Genomic DNA, 23353 nt, shown 5'->3' with positions numbered 1-23353 from the left:
CAATTACTAAATTAAATCGCCTTCTTAATTCTCGTAATAATCGAAAGAATGAGCGCAGACAGAAGTGTATTTGTATGGTTTGTAAGCAAGGTTTTGCATCAACAGAAGAATTAGAAATACATCAGGTATATTGTGGGACAGACACGGCTCAGCCAGTTTTTCCTAAGGAAGTATGTCAATTTGAAGGACATAAGAAGAAGGTGCCCTGTCCCTACGTCGTGTATGCAGATACTGAGGCAATTATTGAGCGGGGCACCGGCCGACACATTCCAATTTGTCTTTCGTATGTTATGCTTGAACGATGGCCAGGCCCCTTACGGAACGGGCCGAAAGTTTTTAGTAAGAGAACATTCACAGGTACAGATTGTGTTACAGAATTTCTAAAGGATATGAAGAAAAGGGCTGAGAATTATTCGAAATCGTATTATTGGAAAATAAAACCGATGAAAGATAGATCTAATTACAATGATCCAGACTGTATTGCAAATGGAGATGAAGCCGGATACCGATTAGTGAAGGATAAAGATACTTTTTATTGTGAAAAGTGCCGCCATCAAGAATCATTCTATATACTTTCACAACCTCAAGGGATACGATGGTTCTTTTATTTACAAAAAATATATGAAATCAGGGATGTTGACACTGGAGGGGGTAACGAACCAGAGCCAAATATCATAGCTAAGACAGGTAATGGTGGCATTATGTGTCTTATGAAAACATTTATTTTTAGTGCCTCAATTGTTGTCGATGGGAAGAGGGAGACAAAGAAACGTTTCTTTCATATAAGTTTATGGACAGTGCTCAGTTGATGTTTGGATCGCTCGCGAAATTGTCAAAGACTGTGCCAGAGAATGGATGGACGGCAGTACCACTTTCGTACCCGGACATTCAGCGGGCGAAAGGTTTCTTCCCGTATGAATATTTAGATTCTCCCGAGCAATTGGAAGAAGACCAGCTCCCGGAGAGACACAAATTTTATAGCAAATTAACGGAAGAGGGGATTTCTGAGTCTGATCACGAACATGCATTGCGAGTATGGGACAAAGTTGAATGTAAGACGATTCGTGATTATATGGAATTCTATTGTGAGACGGATATATTCGAAAATTTCCGTGACACATGTTTAGAAGCATATAAGTTAGACCCAGCTCACTATATGTCAGCACCCGGCTTGACATGGGATGCTATGTTACTTTACACGGGTAATAAATTTAAACTCATTCAAGATGCTGAGCAGATGAATTTCATTCAGAGGGGAATTCGAGGTGGTATCAGTCAGTGTAATATTCATTATTACAGACAAATCATCCAGCTTACGCTGGCGCTACTGGCGGGAGTTACGACCCGGAGAAGCCGCTGTCCGAAATAAAATATCTCGATGCTAATAATCTTTATGGCTGGGCAATGAGTCAACCGATGCCGGTGGGCGGACTTCATTGGATGACGAAGGAAGAATATTTAGAATGGTCTGCTCAGAATGGCGGAGCAGGCTTGGATTTGGGCTGGGCCGGCGCTAGATTTCCGCCAAGTTTTCTAGAAGTAGACTTAGAATATCAGGCCAAATTACATGAAGAACATTCTGATCTACCTCTAGCTCCACACCACTATAAATTTCCGAGGCAGGGAGCTACCGCCGGAGGGAGTCGACTGATTACAAGTCTTATGGACAGAGAGAGATACGTCTTACATTATAAGTTGCTTGAATTCTATCTTCGGATGGGAATGCGACTGAAAAAAATACATCGGGCGCTCGCATTTGAAGAGGCTCCATGTCTCAAACAATATATTGACTTTAACACTAAAATGAGGACAAAGGGAAAGACAGATTTTGAAAAGAATTTCTATAAGCTGATGAATAACGCGATGTTCGGCAAGACAATAGAAGATGTTCGAAAGTACAGAGACTTTAAATTTGTTTCGGGCCGGAACCGTTCCGATAGTGGTCATAAAAAGATTCAGAAGTATAATCCAAAGATGAAACATATAACTCTCATAACTTCCGAAGAGGATGGCGATTCCTGCGACAGTGTCCTACTGGAACTGAAAAGGGATCAATATGAATATAAAAAGCCAGTTTTCATTGGCGCGGCAGTGCTTGAACTTTCTAAGCTGCTTATGTATGATATGCACTACAATTACTTTCGAAAGCGGTTCCCTGGAATACGATTAGCCTACATAGATACAGATAGTTTCATATACGATGTGCCTCTTCAGTCCCTGGACACCTCCAGCATCAGCACTTTCAATGATATAGTCCGAGAAGATGTGGAAAAGAATGGTAAGGAAACGATATATGATACTAGTGGGATAAAAGACGGGATGGGAGTTCCAAAGATTAATGAAAAGGTGATAGGTAAATTTAAAGATGAGTTAAATGGAGAACCTATTCTTGATTTTGTCGGCATACGCTCAAAAGTGTATGCTTTTCGAACTCCAACTTCCGAGACGAAAAAAATAAAGGTATAAAAGATGTTTGTGTTAGAAAACATTTGAACTTTGAAGACTATAATGATCTGTTTGAAACTGGGAAGGAGCCTGAGCAGGCACAATTTGTACAGTTTGTACGTAAAAAGGCTGGAGAAATCCATAGTGAAAAGCGCAGTAAAATCATGATGGCGCCAAATGATATCAAACGTGTGCAGTTATACAATCCAGACACGGGTGAATGGTTGGCAGAAACATATCCGATAGGACGGAGTTCCCCTTCGGAATAGAAACGGAGTTCCTAATGGAGTTAACTTTCATATCCATTTAATCCGTAATGTTGCATGTATCTTTCTAGCGGCGGACTAAATCCTTCTTGTTTTTGTATTTCTAGTGCCTGATGAAATATGTTTTGAATAAGTTCTGAGGTGTGGGTATCTTTATTCTCTTCTTTCTTTATAGATGCGCCTTTTTCTTGTATTTGTGTAAGCAGCTGTTTATATTGAACGTAATAATGTTTATATTTCTCTCGCCTTTTTGATACTCCTGTTTTTCCTTGTATTACATCAATAATAACACCTGGTATAGGAGTTAAAGCTAAAAGAACTGGAACTGTCGGAATTGCTGCTATGACAGCTGAACTTACAAGAATTCCCTTAGTCACATTAAGAGCCATATCAATTCGGCCCATTAATTTATAACTGCGACGATATGCAGCGCTGGTTCTTTCGATATAGTCAGCCAATTGTTCAACGCTTTCAACAACTGAGACGTGCATTTTTTTACTGTATATGTAAGTGATGATAAAAATAATTGTAGTAATATAGAGAGACAATATGGCAGAAGGAGGAGAAGATTTCGAACTCGAGAATCTCGATGAATTTAAAACTAATTGGGGTGATGATGATGCTCTTATTGCTGAAACATCCTTATACGAAGAAGTCGACCCGCATGTGGAACATTTGATTCAACAGAGAATACAAATTACAGAGCAAATGGCTGACCATTACTTAGATCAGGAAAAATATTACTGATCTGGATAAACGACAACTAATGCATGCGGATGCTAAGTTTAGGGATGGAGAGTTGTATTTTAAAGAAGCAAGGTTGACATCAGATAAGGGAAAGGGTATTTTAGCGCCCTCCTCAATAAAAGGTAAGGGAGCTGCAGAATTTAAAAAAGAAATATTAAGTCTGAAACTAGGTGAGACACTTCCATTGACTGATGAAGAAGTGCGTCATTTATTAATAAGGCAGGCCGATAAACTCAAACCCTACGACATTGGACGTCTTAGAGATAGAATAACAGATTTACGAGTAAATTTTAGCGATAATGCCGATGAAATACGTACTATCGAAAATAAAATCGATGAATGGAATAATCTAAACCCTGACTACAGAGCTTTTGTTGATGAATTAAAGATGGCGAATATGCGTCTTAATGAGCTTTACAATGAAAGAGATAAAATTATGTCAGAGCAGACAGAACTTACACCCGAACTCAGAACAAGACTAGCTAAAATTAATAATCGAATTGAAGTACAACATGATATGATCAGTGGGGCACGTGAAAGACTGGCGTCGACTAGGTCTCTTTGTGATGTAATTTCCGATCCAGAATTGTCACTCAGGCTGAAGCTGACAGAGTTATTTAAACGAAATGGTATAACAATCGCTGCAATACTGACTGCCCTTGGAATGACAATATCAACAATTGCCCTGGCTGTGACTAAAGGAGGACGAGGAGGAGCAGCAGGAACTGGCGCAAACACAGGGGGTTCAGGCCCACCAAAAGTATATACAAAAGCAAAAGAAATTGTAAAGCAATTTGGTGAATGGTTAAAAACATTGGCCGCAAAAAGTGCTGCTGCAATACCAGGTTTAATCGGTTCACTTGTTAGTTTTCTATTAAAAACAGCAGGATCGGTGGTCGGATTTGTTGGAGAACAGCTATGGATATTTTTAACAGGTTTAACATTAGTCATAATAAATAAAATTATGTATTAATATATGACCAAGCTTGTTTGGCGAAAAGAATATCACAAAGTTTCTTTCTAAAAATAAAGACCTGTTTGGTTTCTCTGTCGAATTGGAATGGTGCAAACTCCGACGAGTAAATTGACATATCCTTCAAGCAAATCCAGGTGTCCGACTCAAAGATGGTAATCTATATCATAACATATTAGCTTTTGTGAAGGAATGTCAAAAGACTAACTTCTTTAAGCGACTAGAATTCATAAACGTATTCCAAGAGATAGATAATGATGACCAGGAGGTCATATATTCACAAGAATATTGGGTTCTTCGATTGATTCACGACACAGGTAATCGATTTGTCTTTCAATCAGACAGAATATTTATGTAAAGATGTGATTTATTTTTCTTCTGAGTTACTATATACACGAAGTGAAACTTAAGATGTGATTAATTTTCTTTCTAATTGTAATATTTTCTTCTTAGTTACTATATACATTACACGAAAATGGGATACGATAGATCATTATTACCGACTTTCAGCAACCGAATACCACAGGGAACGAAGTCAGAAAGAACTCATCATGTGATTGCTCATAATCCAAGTGAGGCAGATCCAGGTCAGACACTTATCATACGATGTCCAAAGTTAGAAAGCAGAGTAGTACTAGTTCCAGATACTTTCGACCTGGTTTTTGATCTCGAAGTAATGGGACATGAAGATAACCGAGTAGTACAAAATGTTGCAAAAAATTTGGTGGAGCGTATGGTTCTCACATTTGAGGGTCAGGCACTTTTTAATTTGAATAAATATAATCTTATTGAATGTTATCGCGATCTCTTCAAACATAAAAAGGAGAGAACGAACATGACACTGTCGGAATTCAGAATGAAAATCTAAGAAAATTGAGAAGTGGCGTGGCCGATGCAAATGCCGACAGGCTTTCAAAATGGGACGATCTTTTACTTTTCGACACGTATAAAACAAAACATGCTATTCGTTTGACTCATCCTCTCATAACAGGTCATGGGGTTGCATATCAATCAGCATCAGCATTAGGGAGTCATATTGAATGGGAAATTACGCTTGCACCCGCCTCCAAATTACTTGTCAGTAATAATGTTGTTACACCCAATTATAAATTAAAAAACATTCAAATGGAATACGAAACAATATCTGATCCCGACCTCGGGAGACAAACTGCTGGTTATTACAACAGTGGAAAAAGTTACCTTTACGAGCATTTACATTATTTTAGAACAATCCCATTCAAAGAATCAACCACAGTTATCAATGAAAATATAAATGTACCACGACGTAGCATGAGAGGTATCGTGATACTCTTCACTAAAAATCAGAATCAGTCAGAACTTAATAGCGAACTTTTCTTTAATCCATCCATTGAATCTGTGTCTGTAATGATTGAGGGCATTGCAAATAAAATATATGCTCAGAAGATGTTACCAAGACAATTTTGGCGAGAGGCACGACGGTATTTTGCTGAAGATAAAGATTGGTGTGAAATTGATATAGATGAAGTCGATTATTTGAAGAATAAATTTTGTCTGTTTATCGATCTGCGTAGTTTTAAAGATATTGAATTTCATGGAAATGGTCTAAGAGTAATGAACACAAAGGATGGTATACGGCTTGAAATTCTGAAAAAGATACTTCAGTTAAGGTTGACGACGACGTTCGAGATGATAATATATTTGCTCATGTTTATGTTATTAGCGATGCTGTTGAAAATAGTAGATTAAAGTCTATACTATTTTAGTTAACTCTCGATTTCAGAAAAAATACTACAGGAACGATTCTGTAGAAAATTTTCATGAAAACTGTAGAATGTCACACCTGTGTCATGACATCACAGGCTGCTAAGCAACACTCGAAGCCTATGGGAACGGGAATCTCCCTACCGAAAAGCCCCTGCTGGAAACCCTTCGGTTACGGTTCCGATAGGGGTATTGCGCAACAGTGTTTCCGGTAGGGTAGGGGGAACATAAGTGTTAATATTGCTGTGTTAATATTGCTCCGTAGGGAAAAAAAATGAGAAACATAGTGAAAAGGGACCAACCAGAAGATATTGATAAAATTCATACTTACATTCAGAAGACGAGAATCGCCTTCGGAACGGGCTCGGTTCTCCTGTTGCCTTCGGAAGAGTAGACTTCGTTCCGTTAGGTTTTTACTTACATCACAGTCAGAATCTATCTAACAAATGATCTCCCTTCCATCCGATAATAGAATGCTGTTCTGTTAGGGGATTACCAAGTGAGTCATAGCTAGCGCTGAGTGACCTATATCTCGTTCCCATAGGGACTCAGTGGGGAATTCCCTCTTCCACGCATGCACAATAGGCAAACGCGTAAGGGGGATTACCAGTGAGTCATAGCTAGCTGAGTGACCTATATCTGACTCAGTGGGGAATTCCCTCTTCCACGCATGCACAATAGGCAAACGCGTAAGAGGGGATTACCCCTTCTGTATGTAGTTAAATAAAACAAAATTTATCACGGTTGACCTCGTTTATATTACTACTATCGAATCAAGTTGTTGCGCCGAAATTGGATCCATTCAGGTGCTAGAATCTGCCTGCCAAAGCTGAACTGAACTGAACATTACAAGCATAAGCTTAATGTAAAATGTAACAAAACGGATAAGATGACGTTAGATCAATTCTCAGTGAGTAGTTATAGAATTCTTTATAGCACACTTAATATTCATATTGTCATAAAAATAATGAATATTCAATGTTTTACATCATATGAGCATACATAAATGACGTAAGCAGGAAGTACATTAGCATAAAATGTATGAATAGTTTTACATAATGATGACATAGGCAGGATGCGTTTTAACATAAATATGCCTGTATTAGCATGATTATGATGGAGAGTCGAAGTCCATCAGAATGAATGGGGAATACATTAGCATGATTTTAAAAAAAGAATGAGAGGGTTAATTTGCTTAAGGAAAGTGAAAAATTGTAGTATTTATGAATGAGCTATTGTCTCAGGCTCCCGTTACTTTGACCCTCGTGAATAATGTTCAAGGATAGGAACTTGTAAATTATGCATACCGGCAGTAAGGCAGGCAGCAACGTGTCCCTCTTTTGTCATTCAGGAAGTAAGGCGAATGAATGAAGCGTACCGGAGCTACGTCGAGCTGTAACACACTTTCAGGGTGAATCACAAAGCACATTGGGATGTAGCATAATTAGGAGTATGAAATACGCTGATTGATGGCATAGACGTAAGATTATTACTACTATACGATTTTTCTTGACTGAGACACCATAGTATTTATGAATGCTCTAGTGCTTTGTAATTATTCAAGTGTCATATCTCGATGCGGTATATTGAATGCAGAATGAAGTAAGTGCTAACTTGAGGTGTACTGTTTGGGTATACATGCAATAGCACTGGGTGTGAAATGAATTCACCTATTGTGGACGAAATGCAATGCGTGGACCGATTTTACTCGAGAAGGTTACTTTTTATTAGATGTTGTTTAACCTGTCTTCTGAAAATCGACGGTGATGTTTGTCAGTTGCTTTACTATTCTTTTACATCGTATCAATGGTGATAAAGTGTTAGAAATTTTCTGGAAACTAGCTCTGGGGACATTCAATCCACTGCCGACGTTTACAGAACTTTGTGACGTTAGAGATGAGTATACTTACAGAAGTTCCCATGCAAACGGGGTTACAGTGAGGTTAGGAAATGTTGTTTCTGACATTTCACACGTTTTCCAAAATTAGGTGCCATGGGGAATAAATTGCTTATTCACCTGTAGAAAGAATAATCGCAATCATACCAATCAATAATCCAATGACACTAGGTCAGAATCGTAAGACAATAGTTGTAAATATAAACACAAACAGCACAGAACAGACAGTACATAGACGGTACACAAACAAAGTCATATTTATGAAAGAAAGACACATGAACACAATCCTCACAATCTCAGCCAAAGTTGATACAAAAGTTGTAACAGAAGAAGTCCTAGAAGTTAGAAATATGGCAGCCATTACAGGAATCACATCTCGTTATTATGATGGTATGAACTCGACATCGACTGAAGAGGCACAGGGTCATCAGTAGTCACCGAAGTAGAACGTACTACCGCTATTCTAGAATGGCAAGACTATGGAGAACTACGAAGATGATTTTGAAGTCACACCTGAGGAGGAGATTTCTGATTCGGAGAGAGAGGAGTATGGTACACAGGAGGTATCTCCAATGGAAGAATTTTTTGCAGACACTTTGGGAAGCCAGTTTTGCTGACTGGTCAACCAAATAGCCACCGAATATTGCGAGGGCTGCAAAATACAACACCCATCGCAAAAGAATCATTCCTGCCTGATGATGTCAATCGCCGATAAAATATAAAGGTATTTTGATCAGGCCATCCAGAGGATAGACTTTGCGGACATTATAATCACGTTGAAGCGTGAATGACCAGCAGAGAATTTTAACACACGTCTGTTGGACATACCGTAGAGCTACAAGTGGATGTATCGTGCAACCACGGAAGCAGCAAAACTCAATCCGACTTCATAGATGACCTAATCGATCGCTTTGAAAATAGATTCATTTTGTGCCGCAAGTGAGAGGTAGACACTGTTTTGTTTGTTTTTTTTATTTTTGTTATTTTTTGTATCATCATTGGCGTATCTGTATACTTTACTTTTATAAAACTGAACGGTCTTGTTTGCACTTGACTGAACAGTTTGACTTGAAGTTGAACTCTTCATGTATATGCAGTGTTAATTGATACTTTAAAACTTTATTTAAAGACTTAATCATACTGTATTCTCTTTGTGTATGTGTTTGTGAGTATGCGTTCTTTTTATATGATAATAATTAAAAGAGAAGGCATTCGTGGGTAATGTTCCCAAAGCAAATTTTCATATCTTTTCAAGCAAATATTTCTCGTCGACTCATTCTGTGGAGAACTTCCTTGTTGTCAGATTTACTACAACCCCATTACCCTACTATACCCAGCACTATGGCCTTCAACACCGCACAAACCAATGTGAATGCCGAGACCGTCCTCACCATTGCCGTACCATCGTGGAACTCGATGAACTTTTGCTTCTCTGCGAAAGTCGGCTGGCCCCTGAGTTACAAATTTACAAATTTACGATGTCACCTAATACAGGAGGGACGTCAAAGAGATGTTATCAGCGAGGGCAGAATCACTGCCTGCCGGTCCATCGATGAACTTGATGCGTTATTGAAGTCCCAAGAAGGACATCTACCACTTGAGCTTCTCATGGTTGCAATGGATGTGCGCTTCCGGTTAGTTCAACAGTCGGATCAACGGTTACCAGCGGTGAAAGCCAGGATTTTCGGATAAATCCTCATGCAGAGGTAGAGCCTTGTTCATCCACCTTCCGGTCACAATGTCAAAACCAGCCAGTGATTAATAATGATTTAAATCAATGCGGTGGAAGTACATCCGATTTCCTTGATGATGTGATTGAGGTAGGGAGGTCTCCAAACCGCCAATACGTGTTTGGGAAGCACTACTTACCCCTTCTCCAAAACGTAGACGGGTTGATGTGGAAAATTTGGAAGTAGAGCTGGAGGAATTATTTATAATCAGAGAGGTAAATGAGCACTATGTTGAAACATTTAAGACTACGGCAAGTGACTATGTAGTCAATTTTACCCCTATGCAGACCAAAAACTTGCAACAAGTGTTGAATGCCCTATACCACGCTTTTGATGCCCTCATCAGCAGCCTAACTAAAGGTATGAAAATCAAATGATGTCGTTAGACTTGTCTTGCGCACGCTGCATCTTGAAAGAGAAATCAATTTGCCATTAATAAGAGTGAGGGATTTCACTGTAGACAGGGTATTTGCTGAGGTTTCTCGCGTCCTTTAATCTAAGTCATTTGGCATCTATGACCAAATGTTTGTGAACATAATTCACGTCAGCCTCCCAGAAGGTGGTAAGGTGGTATTTAAAGCGGTCAATATCGATGCGTTCCGGTGGTCGAAGCGGTGCATCCTGCAAATTCAAAATACCCATGAAATATGTTGTGCTAGGGCCATAGTTACGGCAAAGGCAGGAAAAGAGGGTCACCCCAATATACGCCGATAAGGAGTGGAAGAAACATTCAAGAAACTCCAGCGCGGGAACTACATGAGAGGGCTGGTATACCTATCGGTCAATATGGCATAAATGAGGTCAAGCAATTTTAGGCGGTTTTACCCGGGTATCAAATAAATATATTTTCCCAACAAAAAATCGGCTTACAATGCTATAACTCATTCAGGTCCACCTGCGGAAAAATATATCTATCTTTTTCACAACAATAACCATGGTAAATAAATCATACTATTGTGATAAATGTAAAGTGAGTTACGATGAAAAACGTAAACATAAGTGCGAGCGTATTTTTCTTAATTGTAAGAATATTCAATGCGACAACCCGCCTGTAGATTAGGATGAAACACTACATTGCCAGTCATACAACCGTGTGTTTTACACTAAAAATGTTTTGATTACACATGAAACCAACTAAAACGGATAAGACAACCTGCAAGACGTACTACAGGTGCCGTGAGTGCGGTATCCGAATGAATCGCGAGGACCTGAAGCATGAAGGGGTTCAGCATTTCTGTGGGGAGTCAGTTTGTCGCACGTGTAATCGGATCACACCTTAAATAGTGATCATAAATGTTACATGAAGACAGCTGAAACAAGGGAGCATAGACAAAAGAGAAAATAAGGGTGAACGCATCAAACAATGCACAGCTTCCTCTCAAGTGCCCCCTCAAGCTTCCCCGTGCAGCAATCGGTTAAGCAAAAGGCCGAAGACCTGTTCATATATTTGTTTTTTTTTATTTCGAAACACGTATGGGCCCTGAAACGCGATCCCACATACAAAATTTATGTGTCACCCAACGTGTATGTACCAGTGCCTTACAAATGAAAACATCGATGAGAGTACCCGCTGTGAAGTTTGTGGGAAAAATCAAGATATTTTTATCGGGGATGATGCAACCGATCAATTTTGTCGGTGGCTTTTCACAAAGGAAAATGCAAATGCTTTTGTATTTGCATATAATTTAAAAGGATACGATTCTTACTTTATCATGCAGTATTTACGTAGAAAAGACGTAAAGCCTGACATAATCTATAATGGAGGCAAACTATGAGTATGGTTGTATCGCCGGCGCAGCTTAAAATCACTGATTCACTGAATTTTCTACTCATGGCTCTTAAAAAGCTGACAAAAGCCTTCAATTTGCAAAACGTGCGCCTGGGTGAATTTCCCCATTTTCACCGTAGTTGACAATTAGAGCTAGGTAGGGCCTATGCCACCTGTAGAGTGTTACGACGTAGATTGAAAGCATTGTGAAGAAATAGAACAATTCCTCCAATGGTACAATGAGATGGTTGCCAAGGGAAAACAATTCTATTTTAAAAAAGTTTCATCGCCTATTGTAAAAACGATGTTGACGTGCTACGCCTCGCTGCCTGCGTTTCCGCAATTTATTTATCAACGTATCCAAGGCCAATGCGAGAAAATCAAATCCCAATGACCCCGGTATGTGTCCTTTCAAGAATGCATTCACAATGTCGCCATTATGCATGATGATGTTCCAGAGAACCTTTTTGAAAAAAGACACGATTGGACGTATTCCCGCCCAGGGATACACAAACCCTGTGTGGTATTCCAAAACTGCACTGCTTCGGCTAAAATACATGACCCATATACATGGGTGGAAATCAGGCATGCAGGTAATGGGGGAGTTGCAGGATAGATAGAAAGCGATGCTACGGTTGGTTGGAACTGGAGACGTTAGTGTTTGAAGTTTACTGCTTGTTTTTACCACGGCTGTTAAAAATGTTATTCCAGAGACGAGGTAAACCCTGTCACAAATAAAACAATGGGTGTTATGAATGATGAAACTGAGAGGCGCGCTGAAGGTTTCATCGAGCGCGGGTACCGCCTTCATAACTTATTGGAGTGCCAGTACAGAAAACATTAGAAAAACGACCAAGAAATGGGCAAATTTATGGAAAACCTTGTGATACACTATTCCTTAAAACCGTGAGACGCATTTTTTGGGGTCGCACAAATGCAGTTAAATTGTACTATACCTTTCAACCGGGGCGGAGATAAAATACGCAGACATATTTAGCCTTTACCCGTATATTTGTAAATGGGGAAATTATGAAGTAGGACACCCTGAAATAATTACGGAGGGATTCCCCGCTGATAATAACATCGATGGCTTTGAAGGGTTAATTAAGTGTGAAGTACTTCCACCGTATAAGCTCTTCTCCCCCTGCTCCTGAGCAGGTGTAATAACAAACTGGTTTTTACTTTATGCCGGACATGTTCTGAACAATGTGTGTCTACTCCTACATGTGGGCACTTAAACAACCAGTGGTCGCTTATGGGTGTCTGGACATCTCCCGAGCTGAAGAAAGCTGTTTCCCCAATGTGCCAAATGTTCCGTATCTATCAAAATCCACCAGAATATAGTTTGGTTGATTCTACCAGTATACAGCGGAATCCATAAGAGAATCAATTGCTATCCAGTTTAGAGAATATAGTGGTAGAATACACAATGGATTCTATTAGTTTCCAGTTAATCACTCTTAGAAGTTGATTTTAGGAATACATCTCGTAATCCTCTATGGATATTGCTGGATTCCCTAACCATAATGCATTGCAAATCTGCTTGGGTGTAAGAAGTGCAGGTATAGAAAATACACTTCTGTATCCTTTATGGATACTGTTGAATTCTATTACAATGATTAATGCAATGCACATATAAATATGTAAGCAGGTCCCCGAACTTGATAAAATGAGAGAGGATATTGTCAAAGCTTAGAACTGCGACAAACAGAGCTTGAAAACAAGCATACAGTTATACCATCATAACTTCGAGTGTGCACTCTGACAATAATGCACAAAATGCTACTGACAAGGTAACTCCTCATGCTATCGGTCCCACTAAATACTCCCTGTACATACGCGGGGACTACGAGGAGTCGCCCGGTGCAGAAGTTGGCCAAACTGCAACTATTCCAGCCCAAATTTACTCGATCCAACCGAAGTCAAGCACCAATGGAAAAAAATGTAACATGTTTCATAAGGTAAAACCATGGAGGTAGCTACCTCCATGGTAAAACAAACAGCTGTTTGTTATCAAAACGGGGGAGAAAGTGCCAGATCAAGATAAAGCTGAGTTGTCAAAGTGTAGGTCAGGCACAGATCATTCAGCTATATCATGGCCGTGGTGTAATCGACTTAATGCCTTCCTCAAATGTCCGGGAGAATTTCTGAAAAGCGCCGTTTTTGAAACTTTTCTTTGACATCAAAACAGTGCGATCGGAATTCGTTCGATCATTGCGACGTCAGAACTACTAGTGATAAACAAATGATGGAAAGATAACTTTTTTTCAAAATGCAGAAAAGCCACCGACATGAAAAATTATGCAACAAATGTAGATCGTGTAAAACGGGTACGCTTTTCCCGCAGAGGAAGTCCTTCAAATGTTTCAAATCTAGCGACCAGATGGTTAATACATGAGATGAGCCAAACGGTGCTTTTTGTACAAAACGTGTCAATGAAAGGTTATCAGTCGAATCTGTTATCAGACATCGCCGTCTCAGCTGACCATTGCATCAGGAAACTCTCGTAACAATCATGAAAAAAAATATTTCAGCTGACAAAAATTGATACGAAGTCACTTCAATGCAGTACAAAAGTGAAATAAATGTCACAGGTCCGCATTTCGTAGCCCATATATTCCCCGGAGAAATAACCCATTTGGGAGGTTGCCGGACAAGTGTGTCGAGGTATCGAGAGAACGGACAAGCTTGTCGAAGAGAACGCCGCGTCGGACATCAGAGGTATCGAAGATAACATCGGACAAGTGTGTCATGGGTGTCGATCGACTAGATGGCTTTCGATTCTACTGGTAAACTCAGAAGGGAAAAAATCACAGAAAAATTAGTCAGAGGAAAGCATGAATGAAATTTAGAAAATCACTGTATGTCTCATTGTACTTGTCCGCGTAAGTTTATTTTTAACCACAAGCTTTGTTTCTGTACTTGGGTTTACTGTCGGACAAAAACACCGCAATGCTATGCTTAAATTGTAGAATTGCTTTCTTCCCACAGAACTTTTTCATATTTTGATACGCAGATCGATTGGGAAATAGTTTAATGCACCGTGGGTGGAGGGGTGGTGTTTAATGTTAGGTGTTCTTAAAAGTCGGCAGTATACTGCACCCTTCGTTCATTTGCATCTAAATGAAGCCGGCTTGGCTTTGGATTTGCACATATGCATGTGAAATGAGATTTCAACCAGTCGTTTTCACGGGTTGAAGCACGGTCCCTCCACAATTTTGTGGAGGGACCGTGGTTGAAGCGTAAATGTAATTAATGGTACATTGTGTATGGTGCGAGTACTGTCAAAGAGGTGAAACGACAAAGGTGGTGAAATTTCGGGCTTTCTCAAAAACAGTCGGTTTTCACTAAAAAAAAAACAGCCTGTAATTTTAGGGGCGGTGAAGATCGCTCTGGTCGTCCCCTGCTTTTAGCCATCGTTCACTGAGCACTGTTGATTGCGACAATTAAGCTCCGCACCGAAAACTGACGCATCAGCAATACAGTATTAGCATCAAAGCACGTCTTTGCATGAATTTGCGGTCCCCATGACACGTGCCAGTACCATATTTTTAAGGCCTTGTTGTCGGAAAAGGATCAACAAAACGCAGCTAAACTTCTGTAAGGCAAAACACAGTCCCTCTATCCACATAGAGGGACTGTGGGCAAAACTAGATTCTAACGCCTCCCCTTGATGATAAACAAATAAATGAACAATATCTGATTGGTGAGAATGTGACGTAACATGACCAGCAAATCTTCTCAGTAGTCTAAGATTAATTCTTAGAAGCAGTTGTTTAGTTTCCAACAGTCCCATCCCACGGTGAGCTTGTCAGTATCTACTCAAAAGTTTTAAAACCTGAGTTGTCTGCCTCGGAATCCAAAGTTACGCAATTTTTTGATCTGTTAATTCATGGCCACTCCATTTTGTGAGGTGACGGAGGTTATTCGGGTAAAATTCCATGGCCTGGGGTCCATTGGCGCAATGCAGTGTTATTGTTGTCCGTCTCTTAAATCTCCGATGTTTACCCGATATTTTTCGGCGATTTGGGGACTCTAATATCAATACTAGACGATACTAGAATGACTTGCCCTGTGCCTCGGCACGCCGGATCTGTGAAATCTCCGATATATACCCAATATTTCTCGGCGATTTGGGGACTCTAATATCGATACTAGACGATACTAGAATTACTTGCCTTCTGTCTTAGCACGCCGGATCTGTGAAATCTCCGATATTTACCCGATATTTTTCGGCGATTTGGGGACTCTTATATCGATAAGGTCTTCTTAGAAGTCGGCAGTATACTGCACCCTTCGTTCATTTGCATCTAAATGAAGCCGGCTTGGCTTTGGATTTGCACATATGCATGTGAAATGAGATTTCAACCAGTCGTTTTCCCGGGTTGAAGCACGGTCCCTCCACAATTTTGTGGAGGGAATGTGGTTGAAGCGATGTTGTAATTAATGTTACATTGTGTATGGTGCGAGTACTGTCAAAGAGGTGAAACGACAAGGTGGTGACATTTCGGGCTTTCTCAAAAACAGTCGGTTTTCACTAAAAAAACAGCCTGTAATTTTAGGAGCGGTGAAGATCGCTCTGGTCGTCCCCTGCTTTTAGCCATCGTTCACTGAGCACTCTTGATTGCGACAATTAAGCTCCGCACCGAAAACTGACGCATCAGCAATACAGTATTAGCATCAAAGCACGTCTTTGCATGAATTTGCGGTCCCATGACACGTGCCAGTACCATATTTTTAAGGCCTTGTTGTCGGAAAAGGATCAACAAAACGCAGCTAAACTTCTGTAAGGCAAACACAGTCCCTCTATCCACATAGAGGGACTGTGGGCAAAACTAGATTCTAACACCTCCCCTTGATGATAAACAAATAAATGACCAATATCTGATTGGTGAGAATGTGACGTAACATGACCAGAAAATCTTCTCAGTAGTCTAAGATTAATTCTTAGAAGCAGTTGTTTAGTTTCCAACAGTCCCATCCCACGGGTGAGCTTGTCAGTATCTACTCAAAAGTTTTAAAACCTGAGTTGTCTGCCTCGGAATCCAAAGTTACGCAATTTTTTGATCTGTTAATTCATGGCCACTCCATTTTGTGAGGTGATGGAGGTTATTCGGGTAAAATTCCATGGCCTGGTGTCCATTGGCGCAATGCAGTGTTATTGTTGTCCGTACTTTAGTGACAGTTGAAAGAACGCTAAATTATCAGGTTCGGCTAGCCAATGGAGCTGATCATCGAAAAGGAGCAGGGGAATCCTTTTAGTTTTGAGGACAGTGGATTTTTTAAGGGCAGTGAAACAATATTTTAACTGCATGGTGTGTGGCAGATGTTGTTTGTTAGCTGGGTAAAATCACATGGTTGGCGTTGGGAACGGGTTATTAACGACTGGCGAGAGGAATTTGCTCGTAAACTTGTACAGGACAAGAACTTTTACGATATACGACGGAAAGCATGAAGGCGACTTTGCACAATTTTTAAATATCGGATATTTACAATCTAGTATCTAAGTTTGACATATCGACGATTTTGGAACTAGTATCGATACTAGACGATACTACAATGAACTGCGGTTGTCCCATGAGAAGCCGCGTCTCTCAAATCTCCGATGTTTACCCGATATTTTTCGGCGATTTGGGGACTCTAATATCAATACTAGACGATACTACAATGAACTGCGGTTGTCCCATGAGAAGCCGCGTCTCTCAAATCTCCGATGTTTACCCGATATTTTTCGGCGATTTGGGGACTCTAATATCAATACTAGACGATACTAGAATGACTTGCCCTGTGCCTCGGCAGGCCGGATCTGTGAAATCTCCGATATATACCCAATATTTCTCGGCGATTTGGGGACTCTAATATCGATACTAGACGATACTAGAATTACTTGCCTTCTGTCTTAGCACGCCGGATCTGTGAAATCTCCGATATTTACCGATATTTTTCGGCGATTTGGGGACTCTTATATCGATAAGGTCTTCTTAGAAGTCGGCAGTATACTGCACCCTTCGTTCATTTGCATCTAAATGAAGCCGGCTTGGCTTTGGATTTGCACATATGCATGTGAAATGAGATTTCAACCAGTCGTTTTCCCGGGTTGAAGCACGGTCCCTCCACAATTTTGTGGAGGGAATGTGGTTGAAGCGATGTTGTAATTAATGTTACATTGTGTATGGTGCGAGTACTGTCAAAGAGGTGAAACGACAAAGGTGGTGACATTTCGGGCTTTCTCAAAAACAGTCGGTTTTCACTAAAAAAACAGCCTGTAATTTTAGGAGCGGTGAAGATCGCTCTGGTCGTCCCCTGCTTTTAGCCATCGTTCACTGAGCACTCTTGATTGCGACAATTAAGCTCCGCACCGAAAACTGACGCATCAGCAATACAGTATTTGCATCAAAGCACGTGTTTGCATGAATTTGCGGTCCCATGACACGCGCCAGTACCATATTTTTAAGGCCTTGTTGTCGGAAAAGGACCAACAAAACGCAGCTAAACTTCTGTAAGGCAAAACACAGTCCCTCTATCCACATAGAGGGACTGTGGGCAAAACTAGATTCTAACGCCTCCCCTTGATGATAAACAAATAAATGAACAATATCTGATTGGTGAGAATGTGACGTAACATGACCAGAAAATCTTCTCAGTAGTCAAAGATTAATTCTTAGAAGCAGTTGTTTATTTTCCAACAGTCCCATCCCACGGGTGAGCTTGTCAGTATCTACTCAAAAGTTTTAAAACCTGAGTTGTCTGCCTCGGAATCCAAAGTTACGCAATTTTGTGATTTGTTAATTCATGGCCACTCCATTTTGTGGGGTGACGGAGGTTATTCGGGTAAAATTCCATGGCCTGGGGTCCATTGGCGCAATGCAGTGTTATTGTTGTCCGTACTTTAGTGATAGTTGAAAGAACGCTACATGATCAGGTTCGGCTAGCCAACGGAGCTGTTCATCGAAAAGGGGCAAGGGTATCCTTTTAGTTTTTGAGGACAGTGGATTTTTTAAGGGCAGTGAAACAATATTTTAACTGCATGGTGTGTGGCAGATGTTGTTTGTTAGCTGGGTAAAATCACATGGTTGGCGTTGGGAACGGGTTATTAACGACTGGCGAGAGGAATTTGCTCGTAAACTTGTACAGGACAAGAACTTTTACGATATACGGCGGAAAGCATGAAGGCGACTTTGCACAATTTTTAAATATCGGATATTTACAATCTAGTATCTAAGTTTGACATATCGACGATTTTGGAACTAGTATCGATACTAGACGATACTACAATGAACTGCGGTTGTCCCATGGGAAGCCGAGTCTGTGAAATCTCCGATATTTACCCGATATTTTTCGGCGATTTGGGGACTCTAATATCAATACTAGACGATACTAGAATGACTTGCTTCTGTCTTAGCACGCCGGATCTGTGAAATCTCCGATATTGACCCGATATTTATCGGCAATTTCGAGACTCCAATATCAATACTAGACGATACTAGATTCAGTCAAATCGCGAGTCAATATCCGATATATATCGCAGATTTCACCATCTCAGAGTTCTAGCCTAACCCGACTTCAAAGGACTGACTCTAGCTTCGATACTAGGAGATACTAGGTTCTGTCAAATCGCAAGTAAATATCCGATATATATCTGAAATTCACCACCTCACAGTTCTGGTCAAACCCGACTTCAGAGACCTGACTCTAGCTTCGATACCAAACGATACTAGATTCTGTCAAATCGCAAGTAAATATCCGATATGTATCGGAAATTTCACCACCTCACAGTTCTGGTCAAACCCGACTTCCAAGGACTGACTCTAGCTTCGTTACTAGACGATACTAGATTCAGTCAAATCGCAAGTTAATTTTTCGATATATATCGGAAATTTCACCACCTCACAGTTCTGGTCAAACCCGACTTCCAAGAACTGACTCTAGCTTCGATACTAGGCGATACTAGATTCAGTCAAATCGCAAGTAAATATCCGATATATATCGGATATTTCACCACCTCAGTTCTGGCCAAACCCGACTTCCAAGGACTGACTCTACCTTCGATACTAGACGATACTAGTCAAAGCGCAAGTAAATATTCGATTATATATATACATGTATATATATATATATATATATTAATATATATATATATATATATATATATATATATATATATATATATATATATATATATATGTTGAGTAGATTACATTGGTTCCCCTACAGAAACGTATTGAATTTAAGATTCTCTGTATTGTATACAAGATTTTACATGACATGGCCCCTGTATATCTTCAGGAACTATTTCACCATTGCTCTTCTGGTCGTGCCTTACGTTCTTCCGTTCATGGTGCAAATATGCTCTATCAACCCATTTGTACTACAGCTTTTTACGGTGACAGGGCTATTTCCGTTTGTGCTCCACGTTTGTGGAATAGGCTGCCATTTTTATTGCGTTCATGTTGCTCTTTTAGCAGTTTTAAAGCTAATCTTAAAAAACATCTTTTTAAACAGTATTTTTAGATCTTTTTAGAACAGTTTTGTACTGCGCTTTGAGATGTTTTTACATGTAAAGCGTTTTTGTTTTTGTTTTTGTTTTTTGTTTTGTTTTTTAAAGTAATAAATATTATTATTATTATTATTATTATTATTATTATTATTATTATTATTATTATTATTATTATTATTATCATTATTATTATTATTATTATTATTATTATTATTATTATTATTATTATTATATTGTGGATATTTCACCACCTCACAGTTCTGGCCAAACCCGACGGCCAAGGACTGACTCTAGCTTCGATACTAGACGATACTAGGTTCTTTCAAATCGCAAGTAAATATCCGATATATATCGGAAATTTCACCACCTCACAGTTCTGGTCAAACCCGACTTCAGAGAACTGACTCTACCCTTACCAAAATTCACCCTACATTTTGCCTACTTTATGTAGCCCGTGAAGTGTACATATTTCTCAAAACTATGTATTATCTTTGTACAGAATCAGTAAAGAAAAAAGACACATGTTTTACACATAGAGTGTACCTATATAGTACACAGAATCCAATGTGATGCTACTTAAAGCTATTCAATATTGGAAAGCTTTTGTATATGTAGAGCGTACTTAATTTTAGGGAACGTATGCATGGAGTGTACGTGTTGTGGAGGGGTAAAAAAGTGTACACAGGGCGTACTTGATTTCGTCGAGCATAAACAAGTACACATAATGTATATGCTAGTCATCCATTATCACATCGACTGCGGGGGGTGGGGGGTGTGTGATCGATAGGGGTTACTCATTCATGCAGTATTGATAAGTTACCTTAGTCTCTTGATGTTGATTGTCAACAGCAACACTCACCTCATTTTCCTGTCTCTTATTCAAAGCACACACTGAAATAATCATATTGCTTAATTAACAACAGTGATCATACTTTAATAAACAGTGTGAAAGATATAAACAACAACAATGCATATTTGAAAGATGACGTTACATTACTGTTGTGTGCGTTCAAATATTTGTGTCCTAAAATTCTAACTCTTGTATTTTTAGAAAATTTGTGATGAGCAATTTAGGATATTGTAAGTGACAGACTAACTTATAAACCAATACATTTAAATATTTGCCATTAATTTTAGCACTTATCGGCACTTGTGTAATAAAAAAATTTTCAAATAAGCATTAATATTTCAAACAGCAGAGTTAAAAATATCATTATAAATGACAATTTCACCAAAAAACTTGAATGTACAAAATGGTGTGAAAAAATCAGTATGACACTGTTGAAGCCGGAGCAAGAAATAAAATTCTTGTGTTCAATTCAGCAGTTTGAAACAAAGAGGTAAAATACAGTTTCTCAGAAGTTTGTTTTATCGGCATGAGTACTGTATTTTGACAACATTATCAAAGTACTGTCAGAAGTGAAAAGATTTTACAAAATATCCAAACTTGCATTATTCAGCATGTTGACAAATAGTAAAATTGCTTAATGTACTGTCCTGAGTGATGTCACACTTCATTATAAGGTAAATGTACATATCTTTTCTGTAAAATAGTGAAATTTGAAAACAGCAGTCCAGTAAAAATGATTGCACAGTTTGAGATGATTTCTTCTAAGGACAGGTTTCACTGTACTTGCATTGTGAAAAATGTAATGATGAAATGTTCTCTGAGTATGAAGTCTCTGTTGTGTTGAAACAAGTTTGACAGATTCATGGAATGCTTCACTCACTGTTGGTTATATCAGTCAATATCAGTATCCATTTGTACACCAGAATGCTCAGGAAATGTATTGCCATGGATACTGCCATCTCCATCGTCACTTCTGCTTCCATCAGTATCTGTTGATCAATAGTTAGATAACAATAGTCAGCATGGACTTCATGTGAGCAAAAATACAAAATACGTTAATTTCACATACAGTTACACTCATTGCACTATTGTGAGGTGCTTGTAGGGAAAGAAAAAGGAATATATGAAACTTACCAATAATTGCAGAAAGAGTATTAGGATCAATGCTTTCACGACAGTTAGCTCCCTTCAAGTTTTTTTTCCAACCAGATCCTTTGTTTTGTAGAAGCATTGCAGCAGGAAGAGTGCTGCCTTGGTCCCAGACTCTTTCAGTGTATTCCTTTATTCCTTGCATAGTTCATCTGCTGTTCATAAGTAAATACTCTTGAACCAGGTATAACTGCCAGCATCTTAATTGTAAGAAATTGAATGCAACAAAAATAAAATTGGTATGTGACCTTGTTTATTACAATATTTATGTAATCAAAGTACTTGACAACTTTCACAAAAATGCAGTTTCTAAAAAATATAAAACACATTCACTATGAAGAACTTCATCAGTAAACCTGTACTGCTCAGAATGGCACAGGCAGGTAAAATGTTTGCTACCAAATAGAAAAATAAGTTCTGTCTTTAAAAGCAATTACAGTATTTGCAGTGTACTCTTTCATAAATTTCACATTTATTAATATAAGTTGATTTAACGAAAATATGATGATGGAGCTGCATGGTCCATTGATAACATGTTTTCTGGGTCTGTCATGCTGTGGCAATGCAATCCACCGGAATTGTCACAAATGATTGGTTGAAGATGCATGTGATATGGGCTAGTTCGGAATTAACGGACAATCACTGATACCGTGGAATTTGAATGGTCTATTATTACGTAACCCTTCCTTACATTGTGGAGACAAAGATACAAATTTTCTAACTTATAATCATGGTTCAGTGCGGATATTATACCTCAATGTCTTTCAAAATGTATGGGAATTAGGTCTGATCATAGTTAAGATACAAAGATTGTCGGGTTTTGGCCGGTTTTGTGTATCCATGAACCAAGGTCAAATGCATGTATGCCTACCAGTGCATACGATGAATAACGATGACTCGAAATATTGCATGACTGAAACCATAAAACTTCATATTGAATACTTACCATGGTCACCAAAGTGAGTAGATACTTTCTTGCCTCTTGATTTTCCCATTGTTAGACGATTTATAGTTCGCTAGAATGAGTTTTTGCGGACGATACGGTTACACTGCTCTCAGCTGCTGTTGATTGAAATCCAGTCTCCAAATCTACCCGCTCCGGGACAATTTGCGCGTGCGCAGTACCGCCAGAATTAAAACATTGCGTGTCATTGGTTAGATTCGTAATGCAGTGATAAGGTCTTTAGATAATTTCAAACTAAGTGAATCACCTGTTTTTATAGTTTAAACTAACAAATGAACAAAAATTATCCCTCAAATTGGTTCCCAAGCGAAAACTATTATGACA

At 39.2% G+C, this 23353-nt stretch overlaps 1 long non-coding RNA gene across 1 annotated transcript; it reads right to left on the bottom strand.

Moving 5' to 3' along the window:
* Nucleotides 1-21063: 21063 nt before the first annotated feature.
* Nucleotides 21064-23179, bottom strand: LOC139125593 (uncharacterized). Its single transcript, XR_011550291.1, has 3 exons — nt 23012-23179; nt 22051-22265; nt 21064-21905 (listed from the first exon to the last, which is right to left on the bottom strand). It is a non-coding gene; the product is annotated as an uncharacterized lncRNA (long non-coding RNA).
* Nucleotides 23180-23353: the final 174 nt, after the last annotated feature.

This window comes from Ptychodera flava, assembly GCF_041260155.1.
Source record: "Ptychodera flava strain L36383 chromosome 3 unlocalized genomic scaffold, AS_Pfla_20210202 Scaffold_25__1_contigs__length_14229661_pilon, whole genome shotgun sequence".
Lineage (NCBI taxonomy): Eukaryota > Metazoa > Hemichordata > Enteropneusta > Ptychoderidae > Ptychodera > Ptychodera flava.
This window is presented reverse-complemented; position numbering and strand designations above follow the sequence as displayed.